Genomic DNA, 16,195 nt, shown 5'->3' with positions numbered 1-16,195 from the left:
GGTGTATGTACACTACCATTCGAAAGTTTGGGGTCACTTAGAAATATCCTTGTTTTTGAAGGAAAATAACACTTTTTGTCCATTAAAATAACCTCAAATTGATCAGACATACAGTGTAGACATTGTTAACATCTTGGCGCACCCATCCCTTTAGCGGAATATTTTCATCAACATCCGTTGGATTGCAAGCGCACCAAATTCAAATTAAATTACTAAAAATATTTAATTTTCATGAAATCACAAGTGCAATATAGCAAAACACAGCTTAGCGTGTTGTTAATCCACCTGGCGTGTCAGATTTCAAAAAAGCTTTTCTGCAAAAGCAAACAAAGCGTTTATGTAAGGGCTTCTCTCTCAGCAGACAAAACATTACAAACAGCTAGCAGCAAAGTAGATTGGTCACGAAAGTCAGAAAAGCAATAAAATGAATCGCTTACCTTTGATGATCTTCAGATGTTTGCACTCACGAGACTCCCAGTTACACAATAAATGTTCCTTTTGTTTCACAAAGATTATTTTATATTCAAAATACCTCCATTTTGTTGGCGCGTTTTGTTCAGAAATCCATAGGCTTCGAGCGGTCAGAGCAGGGCAGATAAAAATTCCAAATAGTATCCGTAAAGTTTGTAGAAACATGTCAAATGTTTTTTATAATCAATCCTCGGGTTGTTTTTACAATAAATAATCGATCATATTTCAACCGGACCGTAGCTTTTTCAATAGGAGAGAGAGAGAAAATGTCTGCTCCAAGCTGTTGCGCTTGCAAAACTCTGCTGGCACCCAGCCATCCACTGACGAAATGTGATCGTTCTCGCTCATCTTTCAGAATAAAAGCCTGAAACTATGTCTAAAGACTGTTCACACCATGTGAAAGCCATAGGGAAATGAATCTGGTTGATATCCCTTTAAATGGAGGGAAGGCATGCAATGGAACAGAGAGCTTTCAGGAAAAACAGCACTTCCGGGTTGGAATTTCCTCAGGTTTTCGCCTGCAATATCAGTTCTGTTATACTCACAGACAATATTTTGACAGTTTTGGAAACTTTAGAGTTTTTTCTATCCTAATCTGACAATGATATGCATATTTTAGATTCTGGGCCTGAGAAATAGGCAGTTTCATTTGCGTACATTTTTCATCCAAACATCAAAATACTGCCCTCTACACTATACAGGTTAATGTTGTAAATGTTTTATTTTTTTATTTTTTACTTCACCTTTATTTAACCAGGTAGGCAAGTTGAGAACAAGTTCTCATTTACAATTGCGACCTGGCCAAGATAAAGCAAAGCAGTTAGACAGATACAACGACACAGAGTTACACATGGAGTAAAACGAACATACAGTCAATAATACAGTATAAACAAGTCTATATACAATGTGAGCAAATAAGGTGAGAAGGGAGGTAAAGGAAAAAAAGGCAATGGTGGCAAAGCAAATACAATATAGCAAGTAAAACACTGGAATGGTAGTTTTAAATGACTATTGTAGCTGGAAACGGCTGATTTTTAATGGAATATTTACATAGACATACAGAGGCCTCTTATCAGCAACCATCACTCCTGTGTTCCAATGGCACGTTATGTTAGCTAATCCAAGTTTATCATTTTGAAACGCTAATTGATCATTAGAAAACCCTTTTGCAATTATATTAGCACAGCTGAAAACTGTTGTTCTGTTTATAGAATCAATAAACCTGGCCTTTAGACGAATTGAGTGTCTGGGGTATCAGAATTTGTGGGTTCAATTACAGGCTCAAAATGGCCAGAAACAAAGACCTTTCTTCTAAAACTCATTAGTCTATTCTTGTTCTGAGAAATGAAGGCTATTCCATGCGAGAAATTGCCAAGAAAGTGAAGATCTGGTACAACGCTGTGTACTACTCCCTTCACAGAACAGAGCAAACTGGCCCTAACCAGAATAGAAAGAGGAGTGGGAGGCCCCGGTGCACAACTGAGCAAGGGGACAAGTACCTGTAAAACACCAGTCTCAACATCAACAGGCGACTCTGGGATGCTGGCCTTCTAGGCAGTGTTGCAAAGAAAAAGACATATCTCAGACTGCCAATAAAAATAAAAGATTAGGATGGGCAAAAGAAGACAGACACTGGACAGAGTAAGATTGGGGGGAAAAAGTGTTATGGACAGACAAATCTAAGTTTGAGGTGTTCGGATCACAAAGAAGAACATTCATGAGATGCAGAAAAAATGAAAAGATGCTGGAGAGGTGCTTGACACCATCTGTCAAGCATGGTGGAGGCAATGTGATGGTCTGGGGGTGCTTTGGTGGTGGTAAAGTGCGATATTTGTACAGGGTAAAATGGATCTTGAAGAAGGAAGGCTATCACTCTATTTTGCACTGCCATTCCATACCCTGTGGACAGCGTTAAATTGGAGCCAAATTCCAGGACAATGACCCAAAGCACAGCTCCAAACTATGCAAGAACTATTTAGGGAAGAAGCTCTCTATAGTGGAGTGGCCAGCACAGCCACCGGATCTCAACTCTATTGAGCTGTTGTGGGAGCAGATTGACCATATGGTATGTAAATTGTGCACATCAAGCCAATACAAATTGTAGGAGGCGCTTCAGTAAGTATTAGGGTGAAATCTCTTCAGATTACCTCAAGAAATTGACAACTAGAATGAAAAAGGTCTGTGTAACCGGTTCTGCACCGGTACCTTTCTGTGTTGTGTTCTGGTAAGGTAGGTGGAACATAAGGCTCTGGACACAATTCAGCCGGTTGTCTCTCTTTTAATGACTGCATGGAATGGATACAAATACAAGGCATGTAAACTTCTGACCCACTGGAATTGTGATACAGTGAATTATAAGTGAAATAATCGGTCTGTAAGCAATTGTTGGAAAGATTCTTGTGTCATGCACAAAGTCGATGTCCTAACCGACTTAGCAAAGCTATAGTTTGTTAACAAGAGTGGTTGAAAAACGAGTTTGAATGACTCCAGCCTAAGTGTATGTAAACTTCCGACTTCAACTGTAGGTATGTTGTAAAAGCCTGACGTCAAGTCCATGGTACTGAAGTAGGAGTTTGTCCCTAGGGCTGCATGACAGTCAGATTGGTGTGGAAGTGACGTGCATCTTTGAGTGTCCTTGCATTTAGCCATCTGAAATCTGTACATATACGAAGACCACCATCTTTCTTCCACACCATTACTAGAGGGGTAGCATATTCGCTTACAAATGTTCTGATTATTTCCTGTTCCTCCATTTCCGTCAACACTTGTCGTAGTTTCTGGTAATGGGCAGGCGGAACCCTCAGATATGGTAGGTGAAATGGTATGTCATCTGTGAGTCAAATGCGATGCTCAAAGCCCTTGGCTTCGCCACAATCCAGAGCGCTCTTGGAGAACACACCGTTGTAGTTAATAAGTAACTGAACTAATTTCTCTCTTGATGCTTGACTGATTGTTCGATGTCAATCTCTCCCAACCCTACATCTAGCAGTCTCTGCTTCAAATCCACGGAGTCGGTTGTAATGGGCTGCTTTCCTAGAGTTCCCCCTTCCATCTTGCAGGAGCCTTGGAAAACGGTGAAGTCCTCCACAGCCAGACAGGGAGACACATCAGCCAGCTTGCAGTTTCTCTTTAGAGTGAAAGGTTTGTCCGATAGGTTGGTGACTTTCATGGGCACCCACCTGTCGTCCCACATGGGTGTGATGACTCGACCCACCATGGTATTTTGTGGCATGGTCTTGGATGAAGTGGGTTCGACCACAATAGTGCTCCCTGGAGACATTGGCACTCTGTTGGGAAGCATCCCCCATACTACATGCTCTTGTTTAGCGAGAAATGTGACAGCCTGGTTGAGTTTGACTGTCCCTATTTTTCTGGGCATTTCTTCACTCTGCCAACATGTCAGGTTAGTCATTATGTTCAAGAAGTATTCACCTGCAGGTGATGGCTGCGAAGTACATTCTGATATGAGTCTCCAGTACTCGTCAGTACCCTTCATTTGATGCATAAGGTGTTTTATCAAGTTTGTACCGAGAATGAGATCCTCGTGCTGACCTGGGACTATGAGCACAGGGACTAAACAACTAATCCCGTACACGTTAAGGTCAATTTCATACATGCATTTTGGTTGTGCCGTTTTCCCCCCTGACACCAACGAGAATGACTGGCTCTGATAGTGGCTTCTTCTCTAGGCTAATACTTTCCGCAAGCATTCTTTGTTCTGCTGCTTCGCTTAAAGTACAAGCCATAGAGCCGGTGTCAAGCATCCTTTTCAATTGGAACTGGTTATTTACAGTGACTGGGGCATAAAATAGTTCATCAAATGGCGTTACTCTTTGTATATTCTGCGCTATGACCCGAACCTCTTCTGGTGCTGTACTACATGCGTTGACATATGGTCGTTCTAAGTCCTCATCACACTCGAGGGCTTGTTTCTCTTGATCTGCATATGCTCGTGTGTGCTCGTCACTGTATCTAGGCCCAGACTTCGGACAGTTTTTCTTCCAGTGAACTGACTCAAATCATGACAAACACAGACCCTCCCTTCTACCCTCTACAGTGTGCAAGTGTAGAGTGGTTTGAACCGTTACACACCTTGCAATATTTCCTGTAAGAGTACCCTTGTTTAGGTGGGTGTTGCGGTCTTACTGTTGTCTGAGTGTTCTGCGTTAGCACACGATCAAGTAAGCTTATCATGTTTGCATGCAGTTTCCTTCAGTTTGATTAGAGGGTGTGACAATTACCTCACTCTGGTTAGGAGACACTGGACAAGATGTCACTTCATCTTCAAGTATAGGCGTCTGGACATGTGTGACCTGTCTCACAGCAGCAGGGCGCTTTGACTTGGTCAACATTTGGGCTTTCATTTCAGTCTGATTCTCGTCTAGACGTTCTTGTATCTCAGTTGCTGTCCACCTATCAGCTGTTTTGAACTTTAAACCGCATGACCAACTTCATACCAGATAAATTAAGGGAGGGTGTGTCAGTGAATGTCTGGCCTGCACTGGAGCTCTGAGCATGTGCACCACTATCCTCCTTCCCCTCACCTTTCTTCCTAATTTGAGCTGATATAGACTGTCCTATCTGATGGGCGAGTTGTGTGATAAGATTTCCCAAGTTAGGACTGGCCACCTCTGAACTATCTGAGTGAGTGTCACTTGGCATAATTACAGGAGCTGAGGGTGTGTCGTTGGTGAATCTACAACACCTATAGTTCTATCTGGGGTCTGAGGCAACTCCCTGAAAAACCTCCCTCTCCCAAGACCCAGTTCAAGCTCATCACTGAAAACAACAATATAAACAACAATATATTCCAACAATATAAGTCATATTCACTATCAATATACACAACTAAAACGAAATATATCTATCAACAATTTCAAATGAATCAGTTAATCTAAGAGATATACCTAACAAAACATTTGTTTTTTCCCCTTGCGAGTGTAAGAGATTTCACTTCCAACCTGTTTATAGCATAGCAACTCCCAGCGACCAAGTTGGTGTTGATAAACGGCGATTCACAATGACCCACTTTGATCCGGGTCACGGCACCAATGTAACCTTTTCTGCACCGGTACCTTTCTGCGTTGTGTTCTGGTAAGTTGTAGGTGGACGATAAGGCTCTGGACACAATTCAGCCGGTTGTCTCTATTTTAATGACTGCATGGAATGGAAACAAATACAAGGCAAAAATGACTGCTGTAGTCTGGACTCCATACAAGTATATGTGCCTCTCCTCATCACGTTCTGAGCTAACTGAGGAATAAGAGTATGGCTCCCGTTGATGACATCACAGCATTAACACAATTTAAAAAAGAAATACAATAAAATAATTCACTCTTGGAAGTAATGAAATACATCTAAAAATAACCTTAAAATAATACAAAAAAATATATATTTTTTTTTTAAATACAATTTTCGGTGAAAATACATCAAGTATATTTTACACCTGTTACATCCGCAAGGCTGGAGGACACAATTATTATTTCAAGGACACAATTATTATTTCAATTGAAAATCATTATTTAGAACCTTGTCAACGTCTTGAATATATTTCCTATTCATTTTGCAACTCATTTCATGTAGGTTTTCATGGAAAACAATGATGATTTCTACGTGACCCCAAACTTTTGAACGGTAGTGGATATGTTGAGTTATGTTTAGGATATGCATTTCTTACAGTTGAGTGACAGCAGACAGGCTGTACTCAATAATAGTATGACAAAATAAATGTTAGAGCCCACAAACAAAAAGCTGTGTAGCAGTTACAGAAACAGCAAGCCTACAGTCCGTACTCTCTAATGTGTATTCAGAGGTCAGCTCCAGCTCATATGGCCCACACACAATTCCTTTCCCACACATACCAGCATATAGATTGGCTGTCATGAATCTCCTCTCGCTAGATACACACTCATCATCTCTCCTCCCACACACACACACACACACACACACACACACACACACACACACACACACACACACACACACACACACACACACACACACACACACACACACACACACACACACACACACACACACACACACACACACACACACACACACACACCTCCAAATAGCTTTTCCAAAGCAAAGGGGGCTGCAGTGCAATTGAAGTCTGGTAGCTTTGATAACAAACATAAGAGATCACACGCGCGTGAGTGAAATGTGTTGCATTCCAAGCCGTGCTTTTCAAAGATTGTCGAGAGGCGCAGGCGAAGTTGAGAATTGTGTGAGCAGAAGTGTGAAAAGGAAGTCGCGGAAGTCAAAATAGTCAATAAATACAGTGTGATGCATAGAAAATCCAAGAGACTTGAGACTGTAACCGAGGTGTAGATAGTCACTCAGACATCCCCCTTGGACTGTAGAAGAAGGATAGGAGATTTCAGCTCTCAAATAGAACACCGGTACTTCCATATTCACGAAAGCTTTCAATAGAGACAGTTAGGAAGGAGGGAATAAGGGCTTTCACTGTCATCAATGGCTTCCACGGTTCCTGTAAGTTATGTATGGTCTCTTCTATTTTCAGGTTGTTGGGAAGGTGTTGAAGGGGCTTCAATAGCCCACTCAATAGCCCTGTCTGAGTCATACAGAAACGTAGTGGGAGGACTTGGTAGGCCTGTCTGAAGGACTAACTAGGTGATGGAATGCATGAATGCGTTCGTCTTTGGTCAAAATTATTTTGTTGAATTCTCAATTTTCCTAAAATAGAGGTTCTATCGAGACCCTAAAATGGAAATGTGATGACATGTTTCTTAGATAAACAGATCTAGCTGTAATTCATTTCTGGTGTCAACACCATTCTCCTGGCTGAAATATATTGTGATGACAGTTATGTGTTCATGGAAAAGATTCAACAATAATGACTCATGATGACTACCATTTCCTTTATCTAATTGTTCAGTGTTTACTGGTCAAAAACCTCCAGGCAAAATGGGGTATGTTTTCTACTGCCTCCGTCTCCCTCCTACACACAAAAAACCTAACACATTAAGACTCAATGAAGTTATTCAGTGGGTTGTGGAGAGTACTCATCATTTTCCTATGACAATGTGAGACTTCTCGTGTTGGCTCTCTAATTGGCATGACCATATAAATTAATTGAGATGTTTCCAGATTCGCCGTTGTACAGTTGAAGTATGAAGAAGAAGTTGTTGTTTGTCCGTTGAAAATCGTTCTCTATATCTGTTGCTATCACTATGTAGAGTTAGCTGAGTCAGATTTTTATGGATATTGGTTCGAGAGCTCAGATAAGCTTTGTCTGTATACAGACTGGCACCTATCTACCACAGCATATCTACAGTACATACAGAAGGTATCAAACTTATGCACCCCTTATGGATTTACAAAGTGGGCTTGAAATAGATTTTAAAATGTATAATTTGTTCATTGATCTACCCAAAATACTCCATAATGTCAAAGTGAAAATATATTTTTTTTAACAAATTATATAACTAAAATATAGTTGTTGCATAAGTATTGATCACCTCTGTTTAAGCAAGCCTAAATTAGTTCAGAAGTCCCTCAGTCATATATTGAATTTTAAGCATAGAGTCAACTACCAAGACCAGGGAGCTTTTAAAAAAGCCTCATAAAGAAGGGCAGTGATTTGTAGATGGGTAACAATAACAAATCAGACCTTGAATATCTCTTTTTTTAATTTTATTTTTTTATAATTCTGCTGTGGATGATGAATTAAACCACCGAGAGACATCAGAAGATACAGTGGTCCTTCTGAACTGAGCTGCAGGACAAATAAACTGCTCAGGGATGTTACCATGAGGCCATTGGTGATTTTAAAACAGCTACTGAGTTCAATGGCTTTGATTGGAGAAAACTAAGGATGGATCAACAAGATTGTAGTTGTAATTAAGTAAATGACTGAGTGAAAATATTCCCGAAACATGCATCCTGTATGCAACAGGCACTAAAGCAATACTGCAACAACAAAAAACAAGGCATAGGAATACACGTTTTGGCTTTCATGTAAAGCCTTAAGTTTGGGGCAAATCCAACAACACATCACCGAGTAACTGCCTCCATATGTTCAAGCATGGTTGTGGCTGCATCATGGTATGGGTATGCTTGACATCGGCAAAGACTGGGGAGTTTTTCAGGATAAAAAGAAACTGGATGGCACTAAGCACAGGCAAAATCCTAGAGAAAAATCTGCTTGTCTGCTATATAACCAGACACTAGGAGAAGAAATCACCCTTCAGCAGAACAATAACAGCAGAACAATAACCTACCACATAAGGCCAAGTCTATAATGGAGTTGCTTACTAAGAAGACTGTTTCTGAATGTTCCTGAGTGGCAAAGTTCTGACCTAAATCTGCTTGAAAAGCTATGGAAAGTCTTGAAATTGCTGTCTTCTTACCCAAGAAGGTGTACTAATATGTTTTGACTTAGCAGGGTGAATGAATACTTATCTAATCAAAGTATATTCATGTTTTATTTATCATTAATCCCCCCCCCGCCCCAGAATTAAACAAATCTTCCACTTTGACATTAGAGTATTTTGTGCAGATTGTTTACAAAAATGACAATTTAATCCCACTTTGTAACATACTAAAATGTGAAGAAATCAAAGGGGGTGAATACGTATGATAGGCACTGAATCTATTCTAGTTCCTCCCTAGTTCCCTCTTTTCATCCCCAAATGGGGTTGTGCTTACACAAATGTCAGAAGTCAACCAATTTTATAATATTACATAAGGTTTGGGGCAATATTTCTACCAGAAATTATGATACAGTACATGGTTCGTACAGTATAGGTCATGACCTTTGTCATTTGTCTAAATCATTGCTTCTCTTCTGGATAAAGAGCAAAGAAATATGTTATATAGGTCCAGTCCTATTCTTTGCCATCTTGTATTTCTGAAAAGGAGAGGAACATTTTCACTGCAGTCACATTTATCACACCGCTTTATTTAACTATTGTCTGTAAAATATTACTAAAACGCTGCTGAAGTTAAACAATCAAATAAATCACACAGCAAAGAACAATAGGCTGCATTTACACAGGCAACCCAATTCTGAACTTTTTTCCACTTATTGGTATTTTGACCAATCACATCAGATCTTTTCACATCAGCTCTTTTTCAGAGCGGATCTGATTGGTCAGAAGACCAATTAATGAGAAATAAAACATACAGAATTGGGCTGCCCATGTAAACACAGACGTAGAATGTGAGACTTTCATTTCTTTCTCCAAGCATCACATTTTCCATTACTACTGTAGCACCTTATTCAATAAGGTGTCCGTTCTTTACCAGTCATTTGACCATCTTTATCTACCACCATCATCAATGTGTGAAATGATAGTTTTCAAGTCCAAATAAATAACAAAACGCTTTGGGAAGTTGGTTTATAAGTTCAGATAGCCTATGTTTTTGTCAGATCTTAGTCTGGATAGCAGATACACACTGCTGGCATTTATCTGACACAACCACCTCCCTTTCTCTCTATGTTTTCATTTACCACTGGTGTTGCATTGTAACAGAGCTGTTTGAAATAGCTGCCTCGTTGCCATGGTGAAGCAAATTCCTGCGTGTAATATTTAGGCAGCTGGAAATAGAGTTGCTCTGTCAATATATACCCTGCGAGAGTAACTGTACGGCTAACTGCTACACAATAGTGTGATTCATGTGTGATTTGTATGATTGGTATTCTAAAAATACTCTTTATATTACGTAATGATATTCAGTCAATCTGGAGATGAGGAAGAGATGCATCTAGGAATTGCTTGGATAGACGTCAAGTGTGAATAACTGTAGACGTTAAGTCAGGTAACCTCACGCTTAGTGTGTACACATTTGAAGCAATGTAGTAGCAGGATTTCAAAGCAGCAGCTCCTCTTCCTGGGGCCCACACAAAACATAATCCAGAACATTAATAGACCAGAACAGCTCAAGGACCGAACTACATGGATGTAAAATAAGAATACACGCGTAAATACAGTATGTACATATCAGTACATATACTGTACAGTACACTGCATATAACAAACATTAGGAACACCTTTTAAATATTGAGTTGCAATTCCCCCCTTTTGCCCTCAGAACAGCCTCAATTTGTCGGGGCATGGACTCTACAAGGTGTCAAACGCGTTCCACCGGGATGCTGGCCCATGTTGACTCCAACGCTTCCCACGGTTGTGTCAAGTTGGCTAGATGTCCTTTGGGTGGTGAACCATTGTTGATATACAGGCATATACAGGCACTTAAATCCATGTCTCAATTGTCTCAAGACTTAAACATTATTCTTTAGCTGTCTCTTCCCCTTCATCTACACTGATTGAAGTGGATTTAACAAGTGACTTCAGTAAGGGATCAAATCTTTCACCTGGATTCACCTGGTCAGTCAGTAATGGAAAGAGCAGGTGTTCTTAAAGTTCTGTATATACTCAGTATACAAAACAAGTTATTTAGGTCAGAAACAGGAGAGGCGTTGCGATGTGAGGTGCTATGTATTAATGTGTTTTTAATTCACATTCTGCTGTTTGCTTGAGTGATTTGAGATGGCAGGGAGTTCCATGCAATCATGGCTCTATATAATACTGTGCGTTGTCTTGAATTTGTTTTGGACTTGGGGTCTATGAAGAGACCCCTGGGAGAATATAGAAAATGTATCAGTGACGTGGTCCCCACTGTGAGGGTTCGCTGCGTCCCTCATCAAAAGCCCTGGATTAACACGGAGGTTGTAGCTGAACTAATGGACATGGTTACCACACACAGAGCTATCATAGACAACTCTGAGGCTACGGCAGAGGGCAGGAATAAGTACAAGATGTCCCACTATGACCTCCGCGGAGTCATCAAACGAGCAGAAGGACAATATAGGAATAAGGTGGAATCATACTACACAGGCTCCGATGCCTGCTGCATGTGGCAGGTGCTACAGTCCATTACGGATTACAAAGAAAGGCCCAGCAGTGATCTGCCCAAAGATGCCTGTCTTCCAGACGAACTCAATGCATTTTATGCACCCTTCGACAATAACAACACCGTACCGTGTGTGAGGGCCCCGCACCGACCCAGAGAACTGGGTGATCTCCCTCTCCGAGGCCGACGTGAGAAAGGTCTGTCATCAGGTCAACACCCGCAAAGCCACTGGGCTTTGAGAGGCTGATTATGGCACACATTAACTCCACCATCCCAGACACCCTAGACCCACTCCAATTTGCATACCGGCACAACAGATCCATAGATGACACAATCTCAATTGCTTTCCACACTGCCCTCACCCACCTAGATAAGAGGAATACCTATGTGAGAATGCTGTTCATTGACTACAGCTCAGCTTTCAACAACACTGTCCCCTCTAAATCCGTTACTAAGCTTAGGAATCTGGGTCTGAATACCTCCCTCTGCAACTGGAGGCTGGACCTCTTGATGGGCCGACCCCATGTGGTGAGGGTAGGCAACATCCCCTCTGCCACGCCGACCCTCAACGTGCGGGCCCCACAGGGGTGTGTGCATAGTCCCTTCCTGTACTCCCTGTTCACCCACGACTGCGTGGCCACGCACAACTCCAACATCATCATCAAGTTTGCTGATGACACAATAGTGGTAGGCCTGATCACCGGCAACAATGAGTCAGCCTACAGGGAGGAGGTCATTGACCTGGCAGTGTGGTGCCAGAACAACAACCTCTCCCTCAACGTCAGTAAGACAAAGGAGCTGATCGTGGACTACTGGAAATGGGGAGGGGGGAGTGAGCATGCCCTCATCCACATCGACGGAGCTGCTGTGGAGCAGGTCGAGAGCTTCAACTTCCTCGGTGGCCAAATCACTAAAGACTTCAAATGGTCCAAACACACGCGCACAGTCGTGAAGAGGGCGTAGCAGCGCCTCCTCCCCCTCAGGAGGTTGAAAAAGTTTTGCATGGGCCCTCAAATCCTCTAAACATTCTACAGCTGTATCAAATCAAATCAAATCAAATATATTTATATAGCCCTTCGTACATCAGCTGATATCTCAAAGTGCTGTACAGAAACCCAGCCTAAAACCCCAAACAGCAAGCAATGCAGGTGTAGAAGCACGGTGGCTAGGAAAAACTCCCTAGAAAGGCCAAAACCTAGGAAGAAACCTAGAGAGGAACCAGGCTATGTGGGGTGGCCAGTCCTCTTCTGGCTGTGCCGGGTGGAGATAACAGAACATGGCCAAGATGTTCAAATGTTCATAAATGACCAGCATGGTCGAATAATAACAAGGCAGAACAGTTGTAACTGGAGCAGCAGCACAGTCAGGTGGACTGGGGACAGCAAGGAGTCATCATGTCAGGTCGTCCTGGGGCACGGTCCTTGGGCTCAGGTCCTCAGAGAGAGAGAAAGAAAGAGAGAATTAGAGAGAGCATATGTGGGGTGGCCAGTCCTCTTCTGGCTGTGCCGGGTGGAGATTATAACAGAACATGGCCAAGATGTTCAAATGTTCATAAATGACCAGCATGGTCAAATAATAGTAAGGCAGAGCAGTTGAAACTGGAGAAGCAGCATGGCCAGGTGGACTGGGGACAGCAAGGAGTCATCATGTCAGGTAGTCCTGGGGCATGGTCCTAGGGCTCAGGTCAGATGAAACTGGAGCAGCAGCATGGCCAGGTGGACTGGGGACAGCAAGGAGTCATCATGTCAGGTAGTCCTGGGGCATGGTCCTAGGGCTCAGGTCCTCCGAGAGAGAGAAAGAAAGAAAGAAGGAGAGAATTAGAGAACGCACACTTAGATTCACACAGGACACCGAATAGGACAGGAGAAGTACTCCAGATATAACAAACTGACCCTAGCCCCCCGACACAAACTACTGCAGCATAAATACTGGAGGCTGAGACAGGAGGGGTCAGGAGACACTGTGGCCCCATCTGAGGACACCCCCGTACAGGGCCAAACAGGAAGGATATAACCCCACCCACTTTGTCAAAGCACAGCCCCCACACCACTAGAGGGATATCTTCAACCACCAACTTTACCATCCTGAGACAAGGCTGAGTATAGCCCACAAAGATCTCCGCCACGGCACAACCCAAGGGGGGGCGCCAACCCAGACAGGATGACCACAACAGTGAATCAACCCACTCAGGTGACGCACCCCCTGCAGGTGCAGCTGTACAACTGAGAGTATCTTGACTCGCTGCATCACTGCCTGGTATGCCATCAATTGCATGGCGCTACAGAGGGTGATGCGGACAGCCCAGTACATCACTGGGGCCGAGCTCCCTGCCATCCACGACCTCTATATCAGGCAGTGTTGAAGGAAGGCCCGGAAAATCGTTAAAGACTCCATAGACCATTCTCTCTGCTTCCGTACGGCAAGCGGTACCAGTGCATCAAGTCTGGCCCCAACAGGCTCTTGAACAACTTCTATCCCCAAGCAATAAGACTGATGAATACTGTAGCTGACAAAATAGCTACACAGACTATCTGAGTTAACCTTATATCTTTATTGATCTTTTATTTTTGCACACTCACAGGGCCCTACACACACACACACTGACTCCATCATCTACTCATTCGGAAAGTATTCAGACATGTAGTTATGTTACAGTCTTATTCTAACATTTATTAAATTGTTTGTTTTTCACATCAATCTACACACAATACCCCATATTGGCAAAGCAAAAACAGGTTTTTAGACATTTCCAAACCCTTTACTCAGTACTTTCTTTAAGCACCTTTGGCAGCGATTACAGCCTTGAGTCTTCTTGGGTATGACACCTGTATTTGGGGAGTTCTTCTCTACAGATCCTCTCAAGCTCTGTCAGGTTGGATGGGGAGCGTCGCTTCACAGCTGCTTTCAGATCTCTCCAGAGATGTTTGATCGGGTTCAAGTCCGGGCTCTGGTTGGGCCACTCAAGGACATTCAGAGACTTGTCCCGAAGCCACTCCTACATTTTCTTGGCTGTGTGCTTAGGGTCGCTGTCCTGTTGTCCTGAGTGCTTTGGAGCAGGTTTTCATCAAGGATATCTCTGTACTTTGCCTCAATCCTGTCTCCCACTGAAAAACATCCCCACAGCTTGATGCTGCCACCATCATGCTTCACCGTAGAGATGGTGCCAGGTTTCCTCCAGACATGACGCTTGGCATTCAGGCCAAAGAGTTCAATCTTGGTTTCATCTGAACAGAAGATATTTGAGTTTAGATGCCTTTTTGAAAACTCCAACCAGGCTGCCATGTGTCTTTTACTAAAGAGTGGTTTCCGTCTGGCCACTCTACCATAAAGGCCTGGTTGGTGAAGTGCTGCAGAGATGGTAGTGCCTCTGGAAGGTTCTCCCATCTCCACAGAGGAACTCTGGAGCTCTGTCAGAGTGACCATCGGGTTCTTTGTCACCTCCTTGACCAAGGGCCTTTTCACCTGATTGCTCAGTTTGGCTGGGCGGCCAGCTCAAGCAAGAGACTTGGTGGCTCCAAACGTCTTCCATTTAAGATTGATGGAAGCCACTGTGTTCTTGGGGACCTTAAATGATGCAGAAATGTTTTGGTACCTTTCCCCAGATCTGTGCCCTGACACAGTCCTGTCTCAGAGCTCTACGGACAATTCCTTCGACCTCATGGCTTGGTTTTTGCTCTGACATTCACTGTCAACTGTGGGACCTTATATAGACAGCTTTCCAAATCATGACAAATCTGAAATGACCACAGGTGGACTCCAATCCAGTTGTAAAAACATCTCAAGGATGATCAATGGAAGCAGGATGCACCTGAGCTCAATTTCGAGTCTCATAACAAAGGGTCTGAATACTTATGTGAATGTTTTTTTTAACCTTTATTTAACTAGACAATTCAGTTAAGAACAAATTCTTATTTACAATGACGGCCTAGGAACAGTGGGTTAACTGCCTTGTCAGCTCAGGGATTCGATCTAGCATCCTTTCGGTTACTGGCCCAATGCTCTAACCACCCGTTGCCCCTGTAAATCATTTGTTTCTATTTTTTTTAATTATACATTTTCAAAAAATTCTCAAAACCTATTTTCGCTTTGTCCTCGTGGGGTGTTGTGTTTAGACTGATAAGGAAAACCATGTATTTAATCCATTTTTGAATAAGGCTGTAACGTAACAAAATGTGGAAAAGTGACGTGGTCTGAATACTTTCCGAATGCACTGTAATATCCGCAAACATTTATACGGACACACGCTCACCTACTTACATACAAGCTGCTGCTACTCTGGTTATCTTATATCCTGTTGGCTAGTCACCTTACCCCTATACATACAGTATCTACCTACATCACGCCAGTATCCCTGCACATTTTAAATATGGAATTGGAACAGACCCTGTATATAGTATGCTTATTTACTTACTTATTGTGTTCTTCATATTTCTTCTTATGTCTTGTGTGTTTTTTTCTAGTACTACATTGTTATTGATTATTGCATTGTTGGGTTTTGAGTTTGCAAGAAAGGCATTTCACTGTACTTGTGCATGTGGCATTAAAACTTGAAACTTGAATGTCTTGTGGGTTATTAATCAAGCAATCACATTTATGTATACAGCCCTTTTTATATCAGCAGATGTCACAAAGTGATACAGAAAACCAGCCTAAAACTCTAAAGAAAAGGAAATGCAGATGTACTGTAGAAGCACAGTGGCTATATAAAACTTTCTAGAAAGGCTGGAACCTATGAAGAAACCTAGAGAGGACCAGGCTCTCTGAGGGTGGCCAGTCCTCTTCTGGCTGTGCCCGGTAAAAATGACAAGAGTCCATGGCCATTAAGGCCAGCTCATTCTTCAAG

At 42.5% G+C, this 16,195-nt stretch overlaps 1 protein-coding gene across 1 annotated transcript in view; it reads left to right on the top strand.

The window, feature by feature from the left end:
- LOC124039878 (TANK-binding kinase 1-binding protein 1-like) overlaps window positions 1–16,195 on the top strand; it is a 125,834-nt gene that overhangs the window by 101,908 nt on the left and 7,731 nt on the right. The window lies entirely within an intron of this gene.

Source organism: Oncorhynchus gorbuscha, linkage group LG07, assembly GCF_021184085.1.
Source record: "Oncorhynchus gorbuscha isolate QuinsamMale2020 ecotype Even-year linkage group LG07, OgorEven_v1.0, whole genome shotgun sequence".
Taxonomy (NCBI): Eukaryota; Metazoa; Chordata; class Actinopteri; order Salmoniformes; family Salmonidae; genus Oncorhynchus; species Oncorhynchus gorbuscha.
Note: the sequence above shows the minus strand (reverse complement) of the source record. Positions and strands in the feature narration are given on the sequence as shown.